The 13697-nt window shown below is 40.3% G+C and overlaps 1 protein-coding gene across 7 annotated transcripts in view; it reads left to right on the forward strand.

Annotated features, from left to right (window-relative positions):
- The window catches only part of MAGI2 (membrane associated guanylate kinase, WW and PDZ domain containing 2), a 979417-nt gene that overhangs the window by 696070 nt on the left and 269650 nt on the right, over positions 1 to 13697 (forward strand). The window lies entirely within an intron of this gene.

Genomic DNA, 13697 nt, shown 5'->3' on the forward strand with positions numbered 1-13697 from the left:
ATTTTAAATTGCCTCATGCAAGTACTGAGTAATGCCATAAATATGTGTAGCTCAAGCCCAGCTTTACATACCAATGGATTTGACACGTATAACAGCCTATATAATTATCCAGTATACTGCTGCATACAGAAATCAAGTTATATTTAAATATTTTTGATTTCATTCCATCAATGACAAATGCTTTTTGGTTGGTTGGTATGGGTTGGACACGGTTCTTTGCTTTATGAAGCCAATAGTAAAATAAACTTCATATAGAAGGTAATGCTGGGCATGCATTGTAATTCAGTAATATTAGACTGGTCTCATTGTAGATTTATTTCCAGTGTTCTTTGTTAGTGTACAAATGATACAGCAATTTCGAGATATAGCAAAGTTTTACAGTTCAAAATGCTATTTTAGGAATGATATATTGAAAAAACCGCAGATAAGTTTAAAAAAAGACCTTGTAACCACATATTAATACAGCCCATTTATAAGTGAGGTGTGACAGGAAGACTGCATACAAATAAAGCTGTGTCTAGTCATGGATCCATTCATAACTTTAATGCAGGTATTTATTCAGAAATAATGACTGTGTCTGTTCCAAGGCATTTGCATTGATATTCCATTTGCACTTTGCTGCATCTGCTAGAGCAATAATTGTATTTAATTGCAAGCCAAATTGATTTATACCTGTAACCACTTTGTGCTGTTTCACAGAAATTACTTTTTTAATTTAATGGTTAGAAAAAGACTTGTGACACGCCAGCAGTCTGAAAACATTATCCCGTGGCTGTAGTTATGTTCATTTTGTACCACCAGGTGAACACAAATGCCTAGTTAAAAGCTAATCACGCCTTGCCTATTTCCTATAGTCTAGGATGCAGAATAGTTATAGAATGCATTTTTAATAAGTTCAGGGTTCTCAATGCATGTGCAGGCTTCTCAACATCCAATAACAGGAACAGGAACTAACTTGTATAGAGTATAAGGAAGTATTATACATATAACAACTGTATATGGGGACATCTACAGGCCAGAGGTATGAATACCACATAATCTCCCTCATAGTAAAAAACTTAATTTTTTTTCTTATTATTAAAGAATATGGCTAACAACAATGCAAATAATTATATATACTACAGTATGTATTTTAGTTACATTACGCAATCATTGGTCCACACAAAAGGCCTTCTGATTCTTTAATTATGTCCAGGAAGGTTCCTGGTCTCCAATATAGTTGTTATCAGTGGGAATAGAAAAATGACTTTGTTATATGAAAATAGTGAAAAGTTTTGCCTAATAAACAGTCAATATAAGTCAATAAGACAGTTCATAGGTGGAAAGTATTTGTTAAACTTGTCACTGTAAGAGGATTGGTTTGGATTCTCCCACACCACATATCTGATCACTATACACATCACATTTATCTTGTTGATCAGCCTTAGCAACTGAGGATTTCACAGGCACTGGACTTTGTCGGAGTCACCATACTGTATGTAGTTTAGTGTGCATTTGCCGGCCATGTATTAGTTTAGTTGGGGATGCTTGTGTAGTTGCACTTCTAGTCACTCTGTAGACATGTAAAAACTCTGTAGTAAGAACTTTCCAAGATTTCCCTGTAAGGTTTGAAATCCAAAGAGCTAAAGCTTCTGTTTTATCTCTCAATATCTCCATTTGCTTAGCTGTAATAAATGGAGTATTTCCTATGCACAATATTTCTTTCTCTCTGGAAATATTTAAACTCAGATGAACAAATTGTGATTCATTGTCAGACACTGGGTCCTTTGGGTTGCCATCCTTGCTGATAGAAGCAATTTCCTGCTGATTCATAGAAGCTGTACTATAGCTTCCAATGAATAAAACACAAGCTATAAATGGAGGGCAGGCAGATGAGCGAAAGGTCTGCCCCCTCTATTCATAGATTGTGTTTCATTCATAAAAGCTATAGTACGGTAACTCTTAATGGAGAAGCTGAGTGCAAAAAATGAGTGCAGTGAGGCACTCTTGATCAGTGCCTGTCACAGCTGCATTGGCTCTATTAACCCCTACTGCACTGGAAGAATTAATTTTGGGAGGATCAGTGGATCAATCGATAGAGGATGATTTCAGATAGTAAAGGACACAGCAACAAAAACACATCCTACTGATTGTAAGTAATGTCCCTTGTGCTGATTTTCGTTTGTTGAGTTCAGGTTCTAACTATACTTAGACTTTAATTCAATGAGAGCTGTATCAGAAGTGTCATCTGCTGCTGGTAGATTATAGAAAATATGCTGTTTTTCTGCTCACAGGCAGTGAATAAGTAAAGCATGCTAGTAGGCAATAGCTCTTGATTAGCAGCTAGTAAGTCCTCTTGATCAGCAGCAAGTATGTAATTGTGAAGCATCTGAATCCAAGAAATAAGAAGCATTGCATACCCTTGATAGGATTATCTGTCTTCTTCCTCATTCACTTCCTAATATTGGTGTTTAACGTTCTTAGAGGGAAAGACCATGAAAAACATGCAGGCTGCCATTGCTGACACCCTCCTGAAAATGCTGGATGCCAAGCTGATCTCCAGGCTTCAGAAATTTCTGGGTATGGCTAGCCCATGTGTTAGGCAGCCAATTTAAATGAGTCAGATGCCTTAGCATAATGCTTGATGTACTGTAGCATGCAAGCATTACCAACCTGCAGATGTGTGAACCCAGCCTAACTCTCAGGTTGATTTAAAATGTTAGCTAGTCTTAACGTGCTAATGGAAATGCATACAGGTGTTTATATACAGCACATAGCACATAGCATTATTTACAAGTAAGGTAACATGTTCTGATTTACTAGACAGTTAAAAAGTAATAGGCAAAGATAAATTGGGCTTGTACTGGAAAAAATACCTACACGCTTTTCTTATTATTACTTTTACCTGTGTATAACTACATTGCTCCAGAATTGAAACTAGCAATGGCTGTACAACTATCACTGTCTCTATCCCCAGCTTAGCACCACAGTGTTCCTAGTGATATGTTCTGGGCTCAGCATCACATTGCACATGGAAATCTCTGTGTCCATCATTGCTGATATAATAGTATAACCAGAAATACCACACCCATCTCTAGTTTAACACTAAACTCTCCCTATGGCCCTGTGCCTCAGTCCCTTGCTCAGTTGCACTCATTTTCCTTAATACATGTAATGTGATAAAGCTTCACTTTGTAAAAAAAATACCCAATCAGGTGCAAGGAAAATCTTTTAAAAAAAAAAAAGCATTTTTGCTTGCATGATTGGACGATGGAAGTCAGCAAAATGTTACCACATTTACTAAGCTCTGTGAAAAAAAAAATGCAACTGCACTTGCAAAGTGCACAGTCTATTTTCCTGTAAAAAGTTCACCCTTCCCCCTGTGTGGATTTTCTGAAGCTGCCCTATTGGGGAAAATGCGTTGGGCGGGGCCAATCTTGTGACATCATCGCACTTGCAGGGGACTGAATCCCTCAGTGGAGACTGTATATGTTTTTTCACTGCCTTGTATATGCTACAGATTTGTAAGTGCATTAACTTTTTTTAAATACATTTTTACTGGATTGTACTGCACAATCTGTCTCATGTCTTAATCGGTCTTTGGATATTGCTGTGGGAGAGAAGTCTCAAGCTCTGTACCAGAGTGGAAGTGACAACGCTTTGGGGTGGTTGATGGAGCCATTATACATACCAATACTTGATTGATCTCTAAGTTGTAAGATCGCTATAGTCAGTAAGCTGCTTGGTGTGGCACTGGAGCACTTTCACTACTATTTTTCCTTGCACAAGGAGCACTTTACGGCCGCGGACCGTTTTCATCGGACATGTCCGCTGGGATCATTTGGTCTGATGGCTGTACACACCATCAGACCAAATTTCCCGCGGACAGGATAAGCGGTGACGTGACCGCGCCGTGGCCGCGACGATGACGCGGCGACGTGCGTGACCCTGGAAGGTCAATGCCTCAACGCATGCGTCAAATCACTTCGACGCATGCGAGGGCTTTCGGCCGAGCGGACATGTCCGGTGAGTCGTACAGACGACCGAACATGTCCGACGGACAGGCTTCCAGTGGACATGTTTCTTAGCATGCTAAGAAACATTTGTCCGCTGGAAACCTGTCCGCTCGGCCGGGAATCCGGTCCGGTCGCCCGTACAGACGACCGAACATGTCCGCGGAAACATGTTCGGTCGTGTGTACGAGTCCTTAAGCCTCGTACACACGATCAGTTTTCCCGAATTTGAAAACTGTGAGGAGAGCTTTTGGCCGGGAATCTCGGCCGTGTGTATGCTCCTCGCAGGTTTTTCCGATGGGAAAACTGGCCAAAAACCGTCAGGTAAAAAAAGAGAACCAGTTCTCTTTTTTCCCGCCGGGAAATCTGACAGACTTTTGTCTGGCGGTTTTTGGCAGTTTTCCTATGGGAAAAACTGCGATGGAGCATACACATGGCCAGGATTCCTGGCCAAAGCTCCATTGCAGTTTTCCTGTCGGGAAAACCGGCCGTGTGTAGGGGAAAGACTGAACTAAGCAGGTTCCCGGCTTTCCCCTCGGGATTTCCAACGGGAACTTTTTCCTTCGGAAAACCCGTACGTGTGTATGGGGCATAACAGCTGTGGATTTGCACTAGACTTTTTTTCTGTTTGAATATCTGGACTTTCTTATATTATCAGCTCATAATTTTAATTATTATTGATTATTTTATACTGATTTACAATTTCACCTAGTTGTGAAGGGGTATACGATTTGATATATATGTTTGCACACTTGTACTCGTTTTTTCTTATATATTTTTGGCACTGGTGTTTATGTTTTTTTACATTGATTTTTAACTGGCTATGACTAAGCACTAATTTCAGTGAGAAACGCGTCAGCGGTTGGGTTTTATTTTACTTTGCTGTGATTTGTAGTGCTGTCCTTATTTTAATAAAGGCTACAATTTGTCCAGAGTACGGCAGTCCAGAGACAATTTTTGTTCCTGCTTTGCTGTGGCTACACACTTGCACTTCCCAGACACATAATCACAAATTCTGCACGCTTTACAGACCTCTGTGTTTTTGTGAATGAGTGTGGTGTACCTGGAAAGGTCACTTCTTCCATTTTTTGAGTTGGCAGTGCTCTCCATTTATCACTGCTCCCCTTAACCAAGACAGCAGTGGAAAAAAACAAATAAGGACTTGTACATGGCTCCAAAACAAAAAATAAATACAAATTTTATCAGTTTACTTTTATTTATTTCTTTTTTTTTACAGATCTGAACAAAGTTCATTGCGGGTAGATCCCATAGTTGTTATATTGTCATACAGCCATGTGCATGTACCCTAACAGATTTGGAATATCCATTTTGTTACATAAATCTACTAGCACTGTAGCAAAAATGTTTATTTGATGTACAACATTGGCGTGCAGATATTTTTCCTGCATTGTTTGTCATGGAGATGTGGAGCTGGAATTAGATGTTAGGAAAACAGAAGGCTAGATTTGTTATACCAAATAAAGCAAATATATTCATTATGCTTTATAGGCGTTCATCTGCCATTTTTATCAAAATATTTCCTTTTTTATTTTGACAGGGCCAATTTACTTTGAATCAGGAGCAGGATGTTTCAGTAATACAATGTTCTTATTAGCACATTTTAATGCAGTGGGTGAAATAACAAATATTTATATGCAGAAAGGGCTCATTCAAGCAATGAACTGCATCTTGTCAAAGCAGCTCATTTGAATAGCTTCACTCTGCACTTTACTGGACTTTCCTGTATGAATGACATGCTCAATTCACCTCTATTTTTAGATGTAGCTATGAGATAGAGTGTGGATAAGCACAGGCATACGATCTGAAATTCCGACAGCAAAAGTCCAATGTGAGCTTTTGAATGGAAATTCCGACCGTGTGTATGCTCCATCTGACTTTTGCTGTCGGAATTTCCGCCAGCAAAAGATTGAAAGCTGGTTCTCAAATTTTACGTCGGAAAAAATTCCTATCGTAAAATCGTCTGTAGCAATTGCGCCACGCAAAATTCCGATGCATGCTCGGAAACAATTTGACACATGCTCAGGAACATTGAACTTAATTTTCTCAGGTCGTCTTGGTGTTGTACGTCACTGCGTTCTTGACGGTCGAAAGTTCAGAGAAGTTTTGTGTGACGGTGTGTATGCAAGCCAAGCTAGAGCGGAATTTCGTCAGAAAAACTATCCAAGATTTTTCCGGCGGAAAATCTGATCGTTTGTACGGGGCCTTAGAACCACTTTAATGACCTCAAAAAGCTGGCATTTTAAGTGTCATAAATATGTCTGTTCTAATTCATTATCTTTCCAAGTGGCAATGGAAGGATAAAGATAATAGGGCCAGATTCACCAAAGAGATACGACGGCGTTTCTCCTGATACGCCGTCGTATCTCTGTTTCTATCTATGCGACTGATTCATAGAATCAGTTACGCATAGATAGCCAGAAGATCCGACAGGTGTAATTGTTTTACACTGTCGGATCTTAGAATGCAGTACCGCGGCCGCCGCTGGGGGGAGTTTGCATCATAAACCAGCGTCGGGTATGCAAATTAGGAGTTATAGCGATCCACGAAGAATTTTCCCGTCGTTGCGGCGTCGCAAGTGTTAGATTTCCGTCGCAAAGATAGTGCACCTTTAACATGGTGTAAAAGTACTCCACCATGTTAAAGTATGCCTGTCTTTCCCGTGTCGCTTTTGAATTTTTTTTTAATCTTTTATTTTTCCCGGCGTAAATCTTTTTTCAAATCGCGATTGACAAAACGTCGGCGCGTCGTAATTTCGCGCAAAGCATGTCGGGAAATTTGCGACGGGAGCATGCGCAGTACGTCCGGCGCGGGAGCGCGCCCAATTTAAATAGTACCCGCCCCATTTGAATTGGACCGCCTTGCGCCAGACCTGTTTACGATACACCGCCGCAAATTTCCAGGTAAGTGCTTTGTGGATCGGGCACTAAATCGGACAAATTGCGGCGGTGTAACGTAAACCGGTTACGTTACGCTGCGCCCGCTGTACGTGAATCTGGCCCATAGTTCTCAACTATGCATATTTTTTAAAGAAAATTACTAAATCAAGAATTGATTGAACAATAAGTTCATGAGTTATATTAAAAGATATGGGGAATTTGTTTTATTTGTTTCTGCTTATTGCTACCTTGTTAAATCTTTTAGCTGCAAAACATGTTGTACTTTGGTTTATGCAGCTACAGACACATTAATCTGCAGTATTATTGTTCTCCGTTAATTAATAGTGTTTGTTTTTTCCCCCTAGATTAAAAAAAAAGTGATAACGGACACTAAAATGGGTTATATTTGTGTTCCACTACCTGTTTTTATCTGTTGGAAAACTGTTGTGGGCAATAAAGGGTGCTTCCAGCTTTTGGATTGCTTATTTAGCAACATGTATAGTTTTCAGATTTTCAAGTCCTAAACCCGAATTTTACAACTCTAGGTTGCTAGACACTGAAATTAACTATTCTAGAAGTCTACTTCTACTTCAGCGTGCAATACCAATATTATACTGTATATATATATTTTATAAATGGAGTCAACTTGACAGATTTACAGTAGTTGTTGGGAATCATTTATGTTGGGGAGAAGGTGTAGATATTTGCATTTGTAATACCTGAATATGTTGCATTGTTTGCTTTGATCGTGCTATATAAGGCTGCCCTTAATGGAACAGGAGACAATGAGATTCTTAAAGCGGGAGTTCACCCGAAAACATGCTAATTAAGGGGAGCAGAAATGGGTATTTTTTTTTAAATCAATGCCGTACTTACCGTTTTCGAGATAGATGTTCTCCCGCCGCTTCCGGGTATGATCTTCGGGACTGGGCGTTCCTATTTCATTGACAGCCTTCCGACGGTCACATACAGCTCGTCACCAGTTGCCGAAAGAAGCCGAACGTCGGTGCGGCTCTATACGGTGCCTGCGCACCGACGTTCGGCTACTTTCGGAAACTCGTGACGCGCTGTATGCGACGGTTGGAAGGCTGTCAATCAAATAGGAATGCCCAGTCCCGCAGCCCATACCCGGAAGCGGCGGGAGAACATCTATCTCGAAAACGGTAAGTACGGCATTGATTTTAAAAAAAATACCTGTTTCTGCTCCCCTTAAATAGCCTCAATCTAATGTTAAACATTTATTTTTTGGGTGAACCTCCACTTTAACTATGATATAACCTCCATTACTTCAAACTGTACTGTGGTGCCACCTATAAATGTTTCACCTTATGGAAGGACTGGCCTCTATTCTTTAACAAACAGATGAATAAGCTACATCATTTTAGCAATTTTATTCATTGATCCAAAATACCTTCTTCTTATTTTGAATCAATGTATATTGGCATTTTCTCTACTGGTCCGCGCACATACTTTCTCTCATTTTCCCAATTAAAGTCACAGAGGACAGTTTTAAAACTCTTTCAGCCCAATTGTTTTAATTTCTAGATGCAGACATTTCAGACTCAAATGATGAAATAGAGTATTGTTCCTGTTCTACAGTAGGTTCTGGATTTATGGAAAGGTCAATAAGGCCTGGCTACAAAGTAGAACAGTTTGAAGGGAGTAAAGCTACTAATTTTTCTATTAACAACTTTAGCTCTTGCACCTGTATACACCTTGCAGACGCGAGCAATTTCTTCAGTTCAGATATGGCTCTTTTTATTTGACAAAAAACTTTGTAATTACATAAGATAACAAAGTAACATAGATAGATAGATACTCGATTGAATATTTTTTTCAGAACAAGCAAGGCATTCATTTTAATGATATAGTCCTGGAAAAACTGTTGCATCCACGCGCAGCAACAGGGGGAGAGTATGTATGCGCTATGTATGTCAGACGTTTTTTAGGGCATACACTATGGCCCAGATTCACAACCGAGATACGACGGCGTATCTCCAGATACGCCGTTGTATCTCTGAGTTGCGCCGTCGTATCTATGCGCCTGATTCTTAGAATCAGTTACGCATAGATATCCATTAGATCCGACAGGCGTAAGTCTCTTACGCCGTTGGATCTTAACTGCATTTTTTTTTTGGACCGCTAGGTGGCGCTTCTGTCGAATTCCGCGTTGAGTATGCAAATTAGCTAGATACGCGAATTCCCGAACGTACACACGGCCGACGCAGTAAAGTTACGACGTTTACATTAGGCTTTTCCCGGCGTAAAGTTGCCCCTGCTATATGAGGCGCAGCCACTGTTAAGTATGGCCGTCGTTCCCCTGTCGAAATTTGAAAAAGTTACGTCGTTTGCGTAAGTCGTCCGTGAATGGGGCTGGACGTCATTTACGTTCACGTCGAAACCAATGACGTCCTTGCGGCGTACTTTGGAGCAATGCACACTGGGAAATTCCACGGACGGCGCATGCGCCGTTCCGAAAAAACGTCAATCACGTCGGGTCACAGTAGTTTTGCATAAAACACGCCCCCCTGATCCAAATTTGAATTAGGCGGGCTTACGCCGGCCGATTTGCGCTACGCCGCCGCAACTTACGGAGCAAGTGCTTTGAGAATACAACACTTGCCCGTGTAAGTTGCGGAGGCATAACGTAAATCAGATACGTTACGCCCGCACAATTTTACGCGGCTCTACGTGAATCTGCCCCTATGTGCTCAATGTCTATATCTGGTTTCATGTTTAATAATTGAATAATTGTTCCCTGTCTCTTAAATGATACAAACTATCATGTGAATGACAATATACAGTTAAAATACAAAATCGCCTGTCTTTTTTTTGGCGTCAACTATTCTTTGTATCCTCATTTTCTATTGGCATTTTCTGCCTCGTGCCCATTGCTGGAGTATGCAAATGTAAGTAACTAATCACATTCAGCAGCATTTCAAATGAAAAAGGGTGAGTGCCTTTGCCATTTCATTTTGAATGAAGGACAGAAGATATAATTAGCAACTTTCTAGCTTTCATTAGAATATCTTATGTCATGTATAATGTTGTGGTCACATGTCAAACTTGAATACAGTTTGCAATCAGTTTACTAGTGGGGAATCACTATTTCCCTTTTTTTCAAATTGCTAGGAATAGCATAGATTTAAATTACTTTATTTAAAATTAAGTTAGTGAAAGTTTCTATCTTGCCTTTTCTACAGGTCTGTCCCAGTCCCACTTATTATCTGACAGTGTTAGCTGTATAACTGCAATCAAGACAAACTTTTAAACATTTATCAACAATCAGTTTTATCCGCATTATTTAGATGATTGCCTATAGTTCATCTGTAAATAATTTACCATCAAACATTGTTAAAGTGATATTAAAGTCTTGATTTTTTTCCTTTAAATATAACAAACATGTTATACTTGCACATAGCAGCCCAGGACCTCCTCTTCTTGGGTCCCCCAGCTGGCACTCCTGGTCCCTTCCTCCTGTTGAGTGCCCCCACAGCAAGCAGCTTGCTATGGGGGCACCCGAACCGAGCCACTGCTCTGTGTGTCCATTCATACACATAGCCATGGCCCGGCCCCCTCTCTCTCCTTATTGGTTTACTGACTTTAATTGACAGCAGTGGGAGCCAATGGCACCATGCTGCTGTCTCAGCCAATGAGGCAGGAGAGTCGGACAGCCAAGACTCTCGTTTAGAAACACTTTAATGATACATTTCTTAAGTAAGTTGTCATTTTTATGTAGTTAGTGGTCCCATTGTTTTTATAATGACAATGGCAAGATTAACGTGTTTCACGTATCAAGGTTCGCTTAGTGATAATCAATTATTTGATGGATTTTTATGTTCAATAATGTAATCATCATTGCTTCATACCTGGGAGTGCAGTCAACCTTTCTTGAACCATTGCCTCCCCAAAGAACAACATATCTGTTGAGTAAAAAAGAGGCCCTTGTCCTCTCCCTTTCCTGGCAATGTGGGATGGGGATGAGGAACTTGTCCGCTCTATCCCCTGGCCATCAAAGGCTTCATGACTGGATACAGGTTTGCTAGGAATTTTAAGGGGGGGGGGGCCCGTATTGGGTTTTTACTTTTTTAAGTGACAGTACATATTTAAGAAAATGGAGTACATGAAGACACAGGTTAAGGATACAAGCCATTTATTTAGATTTTTTTTTGTTTTTACACAGAACTCCTGGCTCAACTATTTAACAAATATTCACAAGTATTAGCCACCTGGTGTCTCTGCATTCTATTTTGTGACAGTCTGGATTTTTGCACATTGCTATCTTGATGATACTTGTATTGAGTAGCTTATGGGCAACCGTGAACATGGATTGTGCTTTCTCCTGCCCATCAAATATCTGTCTATTTGTACTTTATCCTGCACTCCCTCATCTTCCCTTTTCACCATTGCCTTTCATCTTACTTATCTTTACATTCCTCTATATTTCCCAACTCACTTCTCATAGGTCAGGGTCGTGTTCATGCCTACTACCCTACTGTGAATCTAAGAACCTCCTCGAGGCCCCTGAATACCTGTATTAACAGCTTCATTATCTTATTGTTTTTGTAGTTCACACTAGTGTTGCTCACGAATATTCGTATTGCGAATATTCGGCTCGAATATGGCATATTCGAGTATTCGCGATATATTTCGAATTTCGCATTTTTTCAATTTTATTTTTAAAACAGATCACATCCTATCGACGTCTAAAAGCATTGCTGGTATGATTAGAGACCCTGGGCCGAGTAGCTAAGCTGAGGCGATCCTTTTATGTTGCCGAATATAAAAAAAAAAAAATTGCGAAATTTCGCTAATGCGAAAATGATTGCGAATTTTCGATAACTGTGGTAGAAGAACTCTGATTGTCTCTGATGCAAAAGGGGGGGCTTTGTGTATGTTTCTGTTATGAATATTTGTATGTTTGATATTATTTTTTTTTGTAAGAAGGAAAAAATTGCGCATACCTTAAAAAAAGGGGAGAATACAGCAGCAACTAAAAAATGTTATACAACATAAATTAATACAAGACAGAAAATGGAGTCGCTCTACAAGAATAAAAAATATGTCTAGTGACAAGACATGTTGGCAAATTATAAAATAAGCAAGCGCAAATAACTTGTGAAATACACAGTGAAACAAATATATAAAGAAATATAGTCCCAATAATAGAAAAATAATCTTTCATAAAAATGTCTTTGATATGTGAAGTGAAAAAAAGTCCAAAGCATGCAGCATGAACGTGTTCAATCTTCAAGGTGTTTGATTGACAAACGGCTGTGACAGATGGATAGAGTAAAGAATCACCACCAATGCAAAACACTTTTTATTTTCTATTGTAAAATATCACGAATATTCTGAGCCAATCAGAGTGCTCCTTCCGCATTTGCCGAATATTCGCAATTATTTTGTATTGTAAAATATCATGAATATTCTGAGCCAATCAGAGTGCTCCTTCCGCATTTGCCGAATATTCGCAATTATTTTGTATTGTAAAATATCACGAATATTCTGAGCCAATCAGAGTGCTCCTAGCGCTGTTGTCGAAATTTCGCCATCAATATCGCATTCGCATTTTGCGAAATTTCGATACAATATCACGAATATTCTGAGCCAATCAGAGTGCAAAATATCACGAATATTCTGAGCCAATCAGAGTGCTCCTTCCGCTGTTGTCGAAATTTCGCAATTATTTTCGCATACGCAATAGCGAAATTTCGCAAAAATTTCATTTCGATAAAATATCACGAATATTCGAATTTAGCGAATATTTCTCGAATATTCGGCTATATATTCGTGATATATCGCAAAATCGAATATGGCGTATTCTGCTCAACACTAGTTCACACTACTAGTTTTTTTTTTGTTCAACCCAGCAGGACTGAACAAAAAAAAACTGACAGCTTAGGAGGAGCGGTTGTAGTAACTATGTGATGTTAGTACAGCAATCTCCCTTGCTGTGCTATTGTGTTCTGACAGGGGGACGCCCCCCCTGGCCAAAACACTCCGGTCAGCGCTTTCAGCCATTGGCTGAGCACTGATCGGGAGCTGATCGGTAGACCTTTTTTAGTCATGCCTATTTTACAGAAGCTGGCTGAATGTCCAGCTTCTGTCAGAGAGTACACAGGGGCCGTATGTCGGTTTCTTTTTTTTTTTTTAATTGTTTATATACCACATGAGGCCGGTCCACATGGACCACAATACAAACAGTACATCTGCTGATGCCAACAGGCGCACATAACAATAACAGCAGAAAATGGATATGCATCTTAACAGTATTCATGTGGCACTTTCTACAACATTATATCATGGATTCGTGGCTCAGCCTCCCGCTTTTTCTCGTTTTCTAGGAGCGAAATGAGTCGAGAAAACAAAGGAAAGATTGCGGGATCTGCTCAATGAGCAGTCCAGCAGGTAAAGAAGAGAGAGGGAGTAAGAGGGTTGAGTGGAAGAGGGAATGAGGTGGGGGGGAGTGGGGAGGGGGGGCTCGCGATCATGGACATCCACTGCCGGTTGACAGTGTTTCCCGTTACGGACTCCCTAAATCAGTCCGGAGAGCTCTGGGGGCAAATATGGTTCATTCAGTCTGCCTGGGGGTTTGGTTGTTCACCTCTGAGGGCCTGGCCCTCCTCTGAGTACTTGAATTTTTGGATAATTAGTCTGATCTCCCCCCAGTATGGTCTAATGCGTGGGCAGGACCAGAAAATGTGCATCAAGGTGCCCCTTTCCGCCTGGCACCTCCAGCATAGGTCTGATGTGTCTGGAAACAATTTATTCAGTACGGCCGGGGTTCTGTACCACCTCGTCAGCA

This window comes from Rana temporaria, chromosome 3 (genome assembly GCF_905171775.1).
Source record: "Rana temporaria chromosome 3, aRanTem1.1, whole genome shotgun sequence".
Taxonomy (NCBI): domain Eukaryota; kingdom Metazoa; phylum Chordata; class Amphibia; order Anura; family Ranidae; genus Rana; species Rana temporaria.